We start from the raw sequence: 16264 nt of genomic DNA, 5'->3' as shown, positions 1-16264 counted from the left end.
TGGTTCCCTTTCTGGATCCAGGAAGAACCCTTTTGGGTTAGATGTAGATCCCTCTGTAGAACGGGCTCTACGTAGAACCCAAAAGGGTTATTCAAATGGTTCTCCTAAGGGGACAGCTGAAGAATCCTTCTAGGTTCTAGATAGCACCCTTTTTTCTGAGTGCACTTTTTACTCCATACAATTTCCCTGACAGCCAAAAGTACTGGTTACGTTTTGAATGCTTAGCAGGAGAGGAAAATGGTCCAATTCATGCACTTATCAAGAGAACATCCCTGGTCATCCCAACTGCCTATGATTTGGCAGACAACTAAACAGACATGTTCGTTTGTAAATTATGTCTGAGTGTTGGAGTGTACAAAACAAACAATGGTGCCGTTTGGTTTGCTTAATATAAGTGTGAAATGATTTATACTTTTACTTTTGATAGTTAAGTATATTTTAGCAATTGCATTTACTTTTGATACATAAGTATATTTAAAACCAAATACTTTTAGACTTTTACTCAAGTAGTATTTTACGTGGTGACTTTTACTTGAGTCATTTTCTTTTAAATTACAGTATCATTACTTTTACTCAAGTATGACAATTTTCTACCTTTTCCACCACTGAAATTGACCCGGAACATAACTCGTGTGGCATATAGCTTTTTCGAACATAAGGGCAGTGTTGAATTTCAGTGGCAGCACAGCGATAAAGATCGCAATAAATCCTACTTTTATTTTCAAACAGCTCAATTATATACCCTAAATGACGCCTGTGGAGAGATGTTGACAAGTAGCGTTGCGTAGAACCCACTTGGAGTGTGAATGAGACCTTGCGGGCGAAATCTCCGCCCCTTGTTGAGATTGTGCTGCAGTTGGCAGTGCTGTTGCAGCAAAGGAGGTGGAGAGGATTCTTCCATCAGGATTCTACGTTTTTGTCCTCGAGTCTCTGGCTTCGTGCTGTTTGCAGGCTTCTCCGCGGTGAAGTTCATTGCGAATTTCTTGATTGGTAAGTTTGATTATTTTATTGAGATAGGCTATTGGTTTGGTGCTCTTCTCGTTAATCTAAACTATGCGCAGATTAGGGTGCGAATAATTGTTTGATTGTATCTAGCATCAGTTGCAAAGATATGGAAACCGGACAGAATTGATTTTATATCAACGTTGCTAGGGATGCAATCATACGTTGAAGTTGGTTCCTGTTCTTCTATTTACCCCGTAGAAGTTGTTTTTGCTTGGAACGCTATCAGATTTCTATTGTATTTGTGCAGCATAGTGTTTTTGAAAAGGCCATTCAGAGCTTGAATCAGTTAGCCACTTCGCAATCACAGAAGTGCGTCATGTTAATATGGAGGGTTAAGAGTGTATAGATAACGTTATACACACAGGAGCCTACTGCCTTTTGAAGAGACGCAGGCGTAGTCGCCCTGTATGTAGACAGATTGCAACGCTAATTTCAAACCAAACTGAAATTGTGACATTCAAAGCAAAATCATAGAATGTATTATATTAACTGTGCGTAATGATATTGAATTGGCGCCTAGATGTCATTATATCTGTATAACTTGAATCCATTATGTATAAGATATTATAGGCGATATGTATCCCTCACTGTAGGCATATGTCACATCTTAATCAGTGCTCTACGCTACATGCGTCTCGAGGCTACCCTTTTATGTTGTGTCGAGTTAAAAACATTCAGCGACTTCATGTCATTTGCACAATTTAAATCACACCCGAACTGCTAAAACGACCAGTTGGTGGCAAAATCACCCATTTGCCTCACGTCTTCACAGTTTGGTGCCAAACGGGGTTGTCTCTATATTGAGCGAAGTGGGCTTTGAGGCCTTTTAATTGGTTACGAACGCCTTGTGATTATGAGACATCAATGGGCTTTGCTCGCCCGAGTTGCACTGACTGTCGTGATGCAGTTCGGTCGTAAATCATTGCTCTGCTGCAGCATCACTATTGCGAGTAAGCGGGCCTCTTGCTATTGAATATTATTATTTACCACACCATTTCACAAACCCGTTATACCCATTTAGAGTATGGGATACTGCTCCATTAAGCCATCCAAGAGAAAACAGTAATGCGCATAGGCTACAAGTCAATAGGTCTCTGCTCAGTTGTTAGGACGGCTAGCATCATAGGCCATTGGCCTACTTGTGAATCATTGGTGATAGTTTATGGTTCGCTGTGCTCTAGTATGAGTATGACTGTGATTAGAATGATCAAAGAGTGTATCTCTCCATTTATCTCTCTCTGTCTTTGCCTCCGTCTTCTCTCTTTTTCTACCTATGAACCAGAGCAGTATGTGTTGCAACAGTATTTAGTGCAGACACTGGGTAGTGCAGTTTCTTTGGACTTCGGACCCCCCTGCCAAAAAAATGTAATAAAATTGAATACATCAGCCCGACAGCCACTCAAAGTATAGACTACTGATCACTGTCCATGGTGCTGAAATTGCGACATGTCTATGCGACTACTTATCAAATCGATGATGGGCTTTCTGTGGTGCCAGGGCATGTACCCTATAGCTTTGCTTTAGCTAATGGATAAATGTTTATTGGTAGGCCTATTGGGTGATTATTTTCTCATGTTAAGCCTAACGTTTCACAAAACTATAGTGCCTCAAGGCTGCGTTTTAGACTGCTGTCTGGTGGCAATAATGTAATAATTTGTTCATAATTAAACCTGGAATTTCAAACATTGCAGATTGTAAAATGTATTTTTGATACAAAAGCATACTAATCAGCAACCAATAGATTAAAAATATATATATACAACTGTCCTGTATAGCCTACCTAAACCTGCATTACATAAGTCGTTCTTGCACGCTCTCCCAGCTTGGATAGAAAGTTGTTGTGCATAAAACCAGTTTATTATTGCCAAATAAAACACTAGCTTACTAGGGATTGTTTCATTATGCAGTGTAACCTACTATCTATAGTGCCTTCAAAGTATTCACACCCTTCAACTTTTTCCATATTTTGTTGTGTTGTGCCGGAATTTAAAATGGATTACATTTAGATTTTTGTCACTGACCTACACACAATACCCCATAATGTCAAAGTTGAAATGTTTTTTTAATATATTTTACAAATGAATTAAAAATGAAAAGCTGAAATGTCTTCAGTCAATAAGTATTCAACCCCTTTGTTATGGCAAGGCTAAACAAGTTCAGCAGTAAACATTTGCTTAACATGTCACATTATACGTCGTATTTAATACATTGTATTTAACATGATTTTTGAATGACTACCCCATCTCTGTACCCCACACATACAATTATCTGGTCCCTCAGTCGAGCAGTGCATTTCAAACACATATTCAACCACAAAGACCAGGGAGGTTTTCCAATGCCTTGCATAGAAGGGCACCTATTGGTAGATTGGTATAAAAAAAAGCAGACATAGAATATCCCTTTGAGCATGGTGAAGTTATTAAATACACTTTGGATGGTGTATCAATACACCCAGTCACTACAACGATATATGCATCCTTCCTAACTCATTTGCCAGAGAGGAAGGAAACCACTCAGGGATTTCACCATGAAGCCAATGGTGACTTTAAAACAGTTACAGAGTTGAATGGCTGTGATAGGAGGAAACTGAGGATGGATCAACAACATTGTTGGTCTCATGTTTCATGAGCTGAAATTAAAGATCCCAGACATTTTCCATACACATAAAAAGCTTATTTCTCTCAAATGTTGTGCACAAATTTGTTACATCCCTGTTAGTGAGAAGTTCTCCTTTGCCAAGATAATCCATCCACCTTACAGATGTGGCATTTCAAGAAGCTGATTAAACAACATAATCATTACACAGGTGCACCTTGTGCAGGGGACAAAAAAGGCCACTCTAAAATGTGCCGTTATGTCACACAACACAATGGCACTGCTGTCTCAAGTTTTGAGGAAACGTGCAATTGGCTTGCTGACTGCACAATTCTCCACTAGAGCTGTTGCCAGATAATTTAATGTGAAATTCTCTACCATAATCCATCTCCAATGTTGTTTTAGAGAATTTGGCAGTACGTCCAACTGGCCTCACAACCGCAGAGCATGTGTATGGCGTCGTGTGAGCGAGCGGTTTGCTCAGTTCAACTTTGTGAACTGAGAGCCCCATGGTGGCAGTGGGGTTATGGTATGGGCAGGCATGAGCTTCGGACAGTGAACACAATTGTATTTTATCAATGGCAATTTGAATGCACAGAGACACCATGACGAGATCTTGAGGCCCATTGTCGTGCTATTCATCCGCCACCATGTTTCAGCATGTCGCAAGGATCTGTACACAATTCCTGGAGGCTGAAAATGTCCCAGTTTTTCCATGGCCTGCATACTCACCAGACATGTCACCCATTGAGCATGTTTTGGATGCTCTAGATCAACGTGTATGACAGCGTGTTCCAGTTCCCGCCAATATCCAGAAACTTCGCACAGCCATTGAAGAGGAGTGGATCAACACTTGAACCCGATCAAACATCTCTGGAGAGACCTGAAAATAGTTGTGCAGCGACACTCCCCATCCAACCTCACAGAGCTTGAGAGGATCTGCAAAGAGGAATGGGAGAAACTTCCCATATTCAGGTGTGCCAAGCTTGAAGTGTCATACCCAAGAAGACTCTGGGCTGTAATTGCTGCCAAAGGTGCTTCAACAAAGTACTGGGTAAAGGGTCTAAATACTTATGTAATTTTATTTATTTTTTTATACATTTGCAAAAATCTCTAAACCTGTTTTTGCTTTGTTATTATGCGGTGTTGTGTGTTGATTGATGAGGAAAAATACGACTTCATCTATTTTAGAATAAGGCTGTAATGTAACAAAATGTGGAAAAAGTCAAGGGGTCTGAATACTTTCTGAATGCACTGTACATCTCCACATATCTCCTTTAAAGTCAATCCAACACAGAATTTCCCTGTGAGTGGGTTTGGTTTCCCCATTAGTGGGTCAGGACTGACTTGTATAGCCACACTCTAGCCTCTCCATCTATGGGACCCCTGGTCAGCTGTGCTGTGCAGCCCAGGCTGAGTGCTCTCCTCTGGGTGAGAATGGCTGTGAAGGCTGGCATGACCTTGCCTCGTGGGATCCTCTCTGGCTCTTCATCCACAATTCTGTAAGTGGGTTCGAGCCCCATCGGGGAGGGGAAAGGAGGCATGTGCTGGAAAGCTGCCAGCAGATAAGAAATGGAATAGTGCGACAGAGAACTAGTGCGTTTGCCCAACAGCACAGCCCTGGCTAAATATAGACCACTCTGTTTCAGCCGGGAAGGTATTCAGCATCGCCCCCACCTTTTCTCTCCCTTTTTCTGCCCTTCCTTATTGGACATTTTTGTTAATTCGATGGAGTCTCTCTCTCTCTCTCTCTCTCTCTCTCCTCTTGTCGACTTGTCTGTATAAATGGAGAGATCGGAATTAATGGTTGAAAGCGTTCTCAATGTTCTTTTCCTCTGTACCTTTTACCTCCCTTTCTTCTCCTGTCCTTTACATCAGGCTCTTTGGCATCCATTTAAGTAGTTTAATTCCCAGGCCGCCACCACCTTTTTTATCACACAAGAGAGGACATTTTCCTCTTTCTGTTAACACTGTGCCGGACCCAGAACCTAAGTGAGGCATGTAAAACATGTCCAGTGCTGATCTTGCTTTGCCTCAAGTTCTAATCACAGAGAGTTATGAGAGGTCCAGGGATGACCTCAGCTTGGGTCAGTCTGTGTTCTCTTACTTTACTACAGCTGTGCCCTGGGTGTCATCTAATATAAACAACCTGTTGGCAGTGGAAGATTATGCAGCATCACTGTGTGTGTGTGATTTATGGGTTGTATGGAATCAGAAGGGAGTTGAATGAAGATAATGGTGTTGTGGTGGTGTTTTAGTGGGTAGTGGTAGTGTGTAGAGAGGCCTGGGCTGTGGAATGTGTGATGTTTGACAGGATGGGGGGGGGTGTTTATCAGTGGCTGGACAGGAGCTTGGTGCTGGGCCAAATTTGTCTCTACTCCTCAATTAAAAACAGCTATTGTCTTTCAATTGGTTTGGGTCTGAATGTAAAACATCACAGTCATGTGTATTCACTTATGGACCCAGGCAGTTTGTGTGAATACATTTTGTGTGCACACACAAGGGCCCATGTGTGCATGGCCCTAGGCCTAGGATTCAATCGGTATCGCCGACGTTCCACGTCTTGTAGCCCGATTGACATTTAAAGGCAATGTTCCTGTGTTAGCAGAGACTGCATTCACGGCAAACGCTGCGTATGTCGGCTCTATTGGAAATTACCTTTTAAATTTCAAGTGCGCTACAACACTGAACTTTGGCGATACTGATTGAATCCAGCCCTTATATTAAGAAGCGAAGTGCAATACAGCATCATTCTGTTGAATCTTACAGCAAGTAGGAGGAACTGCGCTGCTTGAGAGACAGAGGGCAAGGCTTGGTGTGTCTGGCAAGAGCCAGAGGAGAGAAGTGACAGAGGAAACTATAAAAACAAACAGCTGAGTGGCGTTTGAAAATAATGCATGCCGTATCGATATTGCACATGCTACGATTTTTATATGAATTTCATTAAACACTCACTCTGGGATCTTAAGCACAAAAAATTCATGACATATTGCACAAATACAATTTGTAACATACCACACGAATTGCAAAATTGGTATGATATCACACGAAATGGATGATGTAGTACACAAAAAAATGGGTAGCTGTTTTGGCTCATGAGCCCCACTTTCAAAACTACTGGCTGAAATTATACAAACGTCTGAGAATGCATCTTTAACTGCCCTATTTGTTGTGAATGTTTTGCGTTAACCTTCAGGCTATTGCCTTCTGCCTTTTGCTGATGGGAAACGATTTGCTTAGAGACGGAGAAAGAGAGATGCGACATGACCTTCACTGGGATTACTTTAATTTGATTTTCATGTGGCCAAAGGCGTGTCTGTTACATACAACATTAGCTGAAACGCTACAAAATCCCAGATGTAGCAGCTCTGGGATAATGGTATAGAGTGGGAGTAAAACACAGAGACATACACTCTTTGTTAATCTGTTCTATCTCTAAAGAATCATTCTGCAAACACCCCCACATAATGTCAACATAAGGAAATGAAAATTAAGCACTAATATACATTTGTTTCTTTTGAATTTTTGAGCTCATGAGATGTTTCGACACAGTTACATTTAAACAGAGTCCAAACCCCTCTGCTTAGAATTCAGAGGCTTTGAGAGAGGGTGACATGAAAGAGCTAATGATACAGTCAATGTGAAACCCAGTGTTTGCTCAGTACCTCTTTTAGAGTGGCAAGAAAAATTACCTGGATTTCTGCATAAATTGGTCATCAAATTTGATCTGATCTTCATCTAAGTCACAACAATAGACAAACACAGTGTGCTTAAACTAATAACACACAAATTACTGTATTTTCTTGTCTATATTGAATACATAATTTAAACATTCACAGTTTAGGTTGGAAAAAGTATCTGAACCCCTAGGCTAATGACTTCTCTAAAAGCTAATTAGTGTCAGGAGTCCGATAACCTGGAGTCCAACCAATGAGACGAGATTGGAGATGTTGGTTAGAGCTGTCCTGCCCTATAAAAAACACTCACAAAATTTGAGTTTGCTATTCATAAGAAGCATTGCCTGATGTGAACCATGCCCCGAACAAAAGTGATCTCAGAAGACCTAAGATTAAGGATTGTTGACTTGCATGAAGTTGGAAAGGATTACAAAAGTATCTCTAAAAGCCTTAGTGTGCATCAGTCCACAGTAAAACAAATTGTCTATAAATGGAGAAAGTTCAGCACTGTTGCTACTCTCCCTAGGAGTGGCCGTCCTGCAAAGATGACTGCAAAAGCACAGCGCAGAATGCTCAATGAGGTTAAGAAGAATCCTAGAGTGTCAGCTAAAGACTTGCAGAAATCTCTGGAACATGCTAACATCTCTGTTGATGAGTCTACGATACATAAAACACTAAACAAGAATGGTGTTCATAGGAGGACACCACGGAAGAAGCCACTGCTGTCCAAAAACAACATTGCTGCACGTCTGAAGTTTGCAAATTGTACCTGGATGTTCCACAGCGCTACTGGCAGAATATTCTGTGGACAGATGAAACTACAGTTGAGTTGTTTGGAACGAACACGCTACACTTTGTGTGGAGAAAAAAAGGCACAGCACACCAACATCAAAACCTCATCCCAACTGTAAAGTATGGTGGAGGGAGCATCATGGTTTGGGGCTGCTATGCTGCCTCAGGGCCTGGACAGCTTGCTATCATCAACGGAAAAATGAATTCCCAAGTTTATCAAGACATTTGCAGGAGAATGTTAGGCTATCTGTCCGCCAATTGAAGCACAACAGAAGTTGGGTGATGCAACAGGACAATGACCCAAAACACAGAAGTAAATCAACAACAGAATTGCTTCAACAGAAGAAAATACGCCTTCTGGAGTGGCCCAGTCAGAGTCCTGACCTCAACCCGATTGAGATACTGTGGCATGACCTCGAGAGCTGTTCACACCAGACATCCCAAGAATACTGCTGAACTGAAACAGTTTTGTAAAGAGGAATGGTCCAAAATTCCTCCTGACCGTTGAGCAGGTCTGATCCACAACTACAGAAAACATTTGGTTGAGGTTATTGTTGCCAAAGGAGGGTCAACCAGTTATTAAATCCAAGGGTTCACATACTTTTTCCACTCTGCACTGTGAATGTTTACACGGTGTGTTCAATAAAGACATCAAAACGTAGAATTCTTTGTGTGTTATTAGTTTAAGCAGACTGTGTTTGTCTATTGTTGTGACATAGATAAAGAACAGATCAAATTTTATGACCAATTTATTCAGAAATCCAGGTATTTCCAAAGGGTTCACATACTTTTCTTGCCACTGTAGATAGAGCAGCTTTAGGAGGTTGTTGTGGATATTAGCTGTACAGGCGGAGCCCCAGAATGAATCTACGGAAATGAGCGATTAGACGTCCCCCTGGGATAAGGCGAGGGTCTTAAACTCTGCTGCAGCTGGACTGGGGTTGTTCCTTTCCCTTTTTATCTGCCTTTTCTTCTCCTTTATTCACAGTAACAATATGTGAATGTCCCTGTCTTGCTGGATGTTTATGAAGTAATCTTGGGTCAGTTCAACCTTTCTCTACTATCTGTCCCTAGCTGTGGTGTGAAGCATTGTGAGTTAACCTTTGTCTTTCAGGGGTAAGAAAAACGGTTTACTATCAAGGAGTCATGCTGAGATTTGCTCTAATGGACCTGTTCCCCTCAGAGCCTAGTCCCCCTGTAGTGTGTGTGATGTGTGTACTTGTCGTTGTGAGCTTTGAAGTTGTGCCAGTCTCACCCTTAGGATCACAGGATCAGCCAAGTACTTGTTGGGCCTCGCCATTCAATAATATACTGTTATAATGACAAAGCAGCTGATGGCCTCAACACACAGGCTGTCTGGATCCTGTCAAGCCCTGTCTCCTCTACAGCCTTAGGGCTAGAGGTCCCTGGAATAACTGCATATGTTGATCAGCATAATGGCAGAAGCTTTTCCAAAATAATATTGTACTGTAATATCCTACTACAGTGCTGCATCCAGATACTCCTTCATATGACGTGTTTGTTTGGAGATCTGTGTGCTTGTTTTTCAATGTGCCTGTGTTTGTGGATGATTGTGTGCCTGGTGAGAGTTAAACATTTTTTTACGAAGGCTGGGGGCTCTGTGGGATTTGGGGGGTTGGGGGATGAGCTATGCCGAGGGAGTGTTGAGGAGATTTTCCCCTGGAGTATTATTTTCCCAAAGATACACTTGGCATGTTGGGAAAAAAGTGGGGGCCACTGGCAAAGCCCTCGGAGAGTGTCCTTGTACACATCATTCACATGGCTCACAGTGGCCACCCAGAATTGATTGCCCAGGAGACAGGAGGGATTGTTTGATTGGCTGACCTGCCAATAATGTCACAGCAGGAGATTGACATCAGAGCTGAGAGTAACGAGAACTGGGGATTCCCAAGGACTACCCGTTTCATGGTCTTGGTTTCCACTGTGATGCTGGATACTGACCACTGGATAGCCCAGCTGAGTTCCCATGCAGCTCTGCTCTAATAACAGAGTGATGTGAGCATGCCCAGAGACTCACGTATATAATCTAAATAGAGTAATATGACATCCCACAATGCACTGGGGGGGGACCTACTCAGTGCTCAGCTATGACCCTCCTAGATTTATGGAGGAGTTACAGCACGTACTGTAGGGAGGGTGGAGTTCAGGGGAGTGTTCTTCCTGTTCTCTGCTCTGTACGTAGCTGCGGAAGGTGGTAATGTAATGGGAGACGTGCTGCAGAAAGCCTGTGTAAATCCATTGTGGATATATAACAGATATGGCAGGGGATTGGAGGAATTTTGGAATGCGTTGGCTCCCACTGGTGCTGCCAAAAGTGTACTTTATACCTTGAGCATACCAAACATTAGGTGCCCCCCCCCATTTGCCCTCAGATCAGCCTCAATTAGTCGGGGCATGGACTCCAATGCTTCCCACAGTTGTGTCAAGTTGGCTGGATATCCTTTGGGTGATGGACCGTTCTTGATCCACACAGAACTGTTGAGTGGGGAAAACCCAATTGCAGTTCTTGGCACCTACTACCATGCCCCGTTCAAAGACACTTAAATATTTTGTCCTGTAAATGGCACACATACACAATCCATGTCTCAATTGTCTCAAGGCTTAATAATCCTTCTATATCCTGTTTCCTCCCCTTCAACTACACTGATTGAAGTGGATTTAACATGTGACATCAATAAGGGATCATAGCTTTCACCTGGATTCACCTGGTCAGTCAATGTCATGGAAAGAGCAGCTGTTGTTAATGTTTTGTATATTCAGTGTATAGTCCTTATATACTAAGCTCCTTCGATAATTTCAGATTTTATAAAGTGACTTATAGTATATTCAACATGATTGATTTATGGGGGAAAAACTATTTTTCTTTAGCCCATTTTCCATCTGTTTTATACAATCAATGGAATGCATTACTGTATAAACATATATGAATAAAATAATCGGTGCCCTGCAGTATTCAGATACCTGCTGACCAGTAACAGCCTAGATTTGAACACAGAAGAAATATATTACTAATAGATGGCTACAGATAGCTTGTGTAGTCTCAGGGATGCTAGAAATGGTTTAGGAGTATAGATTTTAGTAAAGGATAAGTGATGAGAGTTGCTGAACAGATGCTGAACTTTCTGGAAGCCACACCAAGCAGGTAATCAATCATGGGATCTTGTTCCTCCTCCCCTTTCCTTGGCTGTGCACCAATACTGTCCCACCCTGGTCTGAGATGGGAACAACCTGTGCTGTCTGCAGTGCAAATGTCTGAGATAAGCTTCAAAAGCCAAGAAAATGTAATCAAGACAGAGAGAACTGCTAGATAGGTTTTAATAACACTCCCACGCTGCACCTGAGGTCTAATCCAAAATATGGCCTCCCTGTGGCCGGTCAAACTCAGGTGAAGTTAAGCACTGTAGATAAATATTTGTTTTCCCAAAAAGTAGGACTTGTGGTTTATGGAGACAGTGGGTAAGTGTTATGACTGCTCATAAGAAACCAAAAGATGAAAGGGGGGACACTCTCTACCTGTGATTCCATATGTGAACATTTGTCAACCTTGACTTGCAAGCCTACATGTAGTTCATTGTTGGCTGGGTTGTCCTGCTATATATTGACTTATGTTTAGGATGTCCTGGTGCATCCATATCAGCTTGCATTGGATGAAGTTAGCCACATTACCTTTCCTCATTTAGGTGGGGAGGGAGATAAGAGATCTTGAGCCCTGAGGGGTCCTCTTGACTCTTTGTTTCAAGTGCTTCCTGCCCATCTCAGAGGAATGGCAATTTGCACCCTTCACTTCCTGACTAAGGTGGTGAGAAATTTGAAGAATCCCTTTTCCATGCAAGACAATGAGTGTTATTTCAGTGACTGTCGTTAAAGTAGCATTAACAACTGTATTTTTCATTGTTATGGATAGAATTGCTGACAGTTTGTGGTTTACAACGAGTTTAGACAGACTTGTAGCTTCAACACAACATTGTTTCTCTCCCCAGATATATCTCCCAGGAGTCCTTTCCCTTGCTCTTGTCCCAACCGGTCTCTCAGCAAAGCTCCTGTTCAGCGTGGTGCACTGTTCCGCTTCAGTGGAGCCAGATGAAGCAGCCAAGATCCCGAACACAATTCAGATGCTCATTAGGAGCTTCCTGTAAACGTGTTTTCACTTTCCACATGAACATTCAGCAGCCCATTATGCAATGCGCTGAGCCCTTCCGTGTGCTATCAGAGACCGGATTTATGTGTGAAGTGTATTTTGCTGAGGAGGATTCACTGTTTATTTACATTGTGGATATCCTCTTGCTGTGTGCGTGTGGCTAAGCTACAATGTTAAGCTGGAAAAAAAGAGGATATTCAAAACAAGACCGCCCATCCGAAATCCTCCATTTTAAACGTCCCATCACTGGCCCTTACTCCCATTAACCACAAAATGTCCGCCCCACTTTGGGAGTTGTGTATGGCGGGCTTGGCTAGTCCCCAAGGACAGCCAAAGTGCTTATGAGGGTGTCCATGGTGACATATTTGACATAAAATGCAGGGCAGGGCTCCAGTCCTCTGGGTCTGTATGGGCTGAACTGTCTGGATGCCTTATTCATTTGAGATTAGTTGATGTATGGTTTTGATTACTGCATAATTCTGCCTCTCCCTAGTACCCAACACTCTCTGTTACACTTTGGTTTGGCTTCTTGTTTGTTATTAAGGCTAGACAGCAGTAGTTTAAGCTGTACAAACAGTATTTCTATGTTTTTTTTACTACTTTTCATATCATTGACATCATGCTATCGCTATTGTTGTTCATAGTTGCCATTCTGACTTTGGCGCTACGTTTCTGCCCAGTGTTTTGGCATTCCTCTGCTGGACTGAAGGACTGTACCAAAGGAGAGATGCCTTGGGTCATCAGTCTTATTTCTCTTGGGCCTTATTTTCTCCCAAATTATAGTTTTATTTCATGTACTTTTTTTCAGTCCAAGCCCATGAGCAGCAATGAATTTAATTCCGGTTATGCTGCACAACCTTGTGAAATGTGCTGTGAATCGAACCGTCTGTAAAGCGCAAAACTGTCGATGGTTCTATTCTCCTGTGCTGGGGAATGGGAATTATTTGGAGGACTAATTCTCTATCAGATTTGTGCAAATGTAAATATTTGGGAAACTTCAACTAGATCTGCCTGCGTTACCTGGCTGGAGGGATATGAGGTCATCTTGGTTTCTTCATGTCGGATCTCTTTCACTAGGGATTTTGTCCAGGCCTTAATTGCTTTTAAAATTGTTACATTTGACCAGGGAACTGCTATAGAATATTTCCTTTCTTTGTTTGATCAGACGAAGAACTGATATATATTTTTTGTGCTGTATGTAACCTTGTTCTTCAATTAAACATATTTGGCATTGGCTTCTTTAAACTTTTATTATTAAGGACAGGGAAGCGCTCTTCTGAAATGAAATATCCACAGTGCATTTGGCAAAGTCTCAGTTACCCGGCTCAGTGGTGTGAAAGTTACCCAGCTGTTCATCTTGCCTGATATCGGACCAGAAGCCAACTGGAAGACGTATGGTCGCTTTTAATGCCTGGTTTATTTACTGTACCACGAGGTGTGTCTGTTAGGGGGATTATCCTCTCATTTTTTAAACCTGGGTTAATGGCATACAAGGCGTACCATGAAAGTGGCCGAGATCCACAAAAATACGTAGTCGTCAAGTGTTGAGAGATGTGAGCGGTGCTGGTGGGCTGGAGGAGTGCCCGCCCTGAGCTTCCCTCTTTTTCTCCCTTCTGCTACACCACCTAAACGGACTCCTGGATGGGAGGTTTTACTAAGGTATGCTTTGATACTGACTAGTGCTGTAGACACCTTGCCTGTCAAACAGCTAGCAGGGAGCAGAAGTATAGCATAAGGGAGATATCATATCCTTCTGTCTTTTGTTTGCTTGGCATTCTCTGTCCTCCTACCCTTCCTCTATTGTCCTCTCAGCTGCGCCTGTGGACATTAACAGTTAATGACTTTGCCCTCTAAGCACAGATCCAAACTGTCTGGTTATATTATTTAGGCTCTAGGTTCAGAGACCCTCGATCCCTAAAGCCTGTGGCCCGCCGCCAGCCTCCACCCATGCATGGAGAGGAGTGGCTGTTTTTGGGACAGAGGGAGAAGAGATTTTTGGCAACAGGGCATTGAGGGAGTTAACATTTCAGTGTTTGTACTCTGAGAGGAGAGTGGGTGGGAGAGTAATGGTATCCAGACCATTGTGTGCCTGGAATATGCACTGTTTCTGCCTGTGCACTGGCTAGGGTTATGTAGTTTTTGGCTTTCAATAGGGGTGCATCAATATATTGGCAACCTTTCTGATTAAAGAGACTTTCCCGGAACTTTGGCAACTACACAAGTATTTTTTAAACCTCTCGGTTTGGGCTGGATGTGTCAATGTGTACTTCATACATGCATAATCTATGAGCAGAAATACTGTCTTACCTCAATTACCCATGAAATCCCTAGATTGAAAGTGACTGTTTTCTGGAAGCTGTGTGGTGCCAATTTGAGTACTGCAAGCTTGGCCCAGATGGGCCAGCCCTCTAGCAATTCGAGTACCAGCCAATAAACTTCAGGCCCTCACCATTTTGAGTGACAGCAAAGATTGTCTATTATATTGACAATATAGTCAAGTGACTGCTCTAACAATGGAAATACTTATTCAAAGATTGAAGGGAGGAGGCGAGATCAGGTGGGACCATTCTAGCCAATGAGAGGGCAGATACAGTGCCTTGCAAAAGTATTCATCCCCATTGTTTTTTTTCCTATTTTGTTGCATTACAACCTGTAATTTAAATAGATTTTTATTTGGATTTCATGTAATGGACATACACAAAATAGTCCAAATTGATGAAGTGAAATGAAAAAAATAACTTGTTTGAAAAAAATTATAAAAATGGAAAAGTGGTGCATGCATACAGTGGGGGGATAAAAGTATTTGATCCCCTGCTGATTTTGTACGTTTGCCCACTGATAAAGAAAGGATCAGTCAATAATTTTAATGGTAGGTTTATTTGAACAGTGAGAGACAGAATAACAACAATAACAACAAAAATATCCAGAAAAACGCATGTCAAAAATGTTATAAATTGATTTGCATTTTAATGAGGGAAATAAGTATTTGACCCCCTCTCAATCAGAAAGATTTCTGGCTCCCAGGTGTCTTTTATACAGGTAACGAGCTGAGATTAGGAGCACACTCTTAAAGGGAGTGCTCCAAACCGCAGCTTGTTACCTGTAAAAAAGACACCTGTCCACAGAAACAATCAATCAATCAGATTCCAAACTCTCCACTATGGCCAAGACCAAAGAGCTCTCCAAGGATGTCAGGGACAAGATTGTAGACCTACACAAGGCTGGAATGGGCTACAAGACCATCGCCAAGCAGCTTGGTGAGAAGGTGACAACATTTGGTGCAATTATTCGCAAATGGAAGAAACACAAAAGAACTGTCAATATCCCTCGGCCTGGGGCTCCATGCAAGTTCTCACCTCGTGGGGTTGCAATGATCATGAGAACGGTGAGGAATCAGCCCAGAAATACACGGGAGGATCTTGTCAATGATCTCAAGGCAGCTGGGACCATAGTCACCAAGAAAACAATTGGTAACACACTACGCCGTGAAGGACTGAAATCCTGCAGCGCCCACAAGGTCCCCCTGCTCAAGAAAGCACATATACATGCCCGTCTGAAGTTTGCCAATGAACATCTGAATGATTCAGAGGACAACTAGGTGAAAGTGTTGTGGTCAGATGAGACCAAAATGGAGCTCTTTGGCATCAACTCAACTCGCTGTGTTTGGAGGAGGAGGAATGCTGCCTATGACCCCAAGAACACCATCTCCACCGTCAAACATGGAGGTGGAAAAATTATGCTTTGGGGGTGTTTTTCTGCTAAGGGGACAGGACAACTTCACCGCATCAAAGGGACGATGGACGGGGCCATGTAACGTCAAATCTTGGGTGAGAACATCCTTCCCTCAGCCACGGCATTGAAAATGGGTCGTGGATGGGTATTCCAGCATGACAATGACCCAAAACACACGGCCAAGGCAACAAAGGAGTGGCTCAAGAAGAAGCACATTAAGGTCCTGGAGTGGCCTAGCCAGTCTCCAGACCTTAATCCCATAGAAAATCTGTGGAGGGAGCTGAAGGTTCGAGTTGCCAAACGT

At 42.5% G+C, this 16264-nt stretch overlaps 1 protein-coding gene across 1 annotated transcript in view; it reads left to right on the top strand.

Annotated features, from left to right (window-relative positions):
* The first annotated feature begins 833 nt into the window (after positions 1 to 833).
* The window catches only part of LOC106608059 (spectrin beta chain, non-erythrocytic 1), a 116607-nt gene continuing 101176 nt past the window's right edge, over positions 834 to 16264 (top strand). Inside the window, exon 1 of the mRNA XM_014205747.3 lies at positions 834 to 990. The gene's annotated coding sequence lies outside the window, so the exon portion shown is untranslated. The remainder of the gene's footprint in view (positions 991 to 16264) is intronic.

Source organism: Salmo salar, chromosome 01 (assembly GCF_965601325.2).
Source record: "Salmo salar chromosome 01, fSalSal1, whole genome shotgun sequence".
NCBI lineage: Eukaryota > Metazoa > Chordata > Actinopteri > Salmoniformes > Salmonidae > Salmo > Salmo salar.
This window is presented reverse-complemented; position numbering and strand designations above follow the sequence as displayed.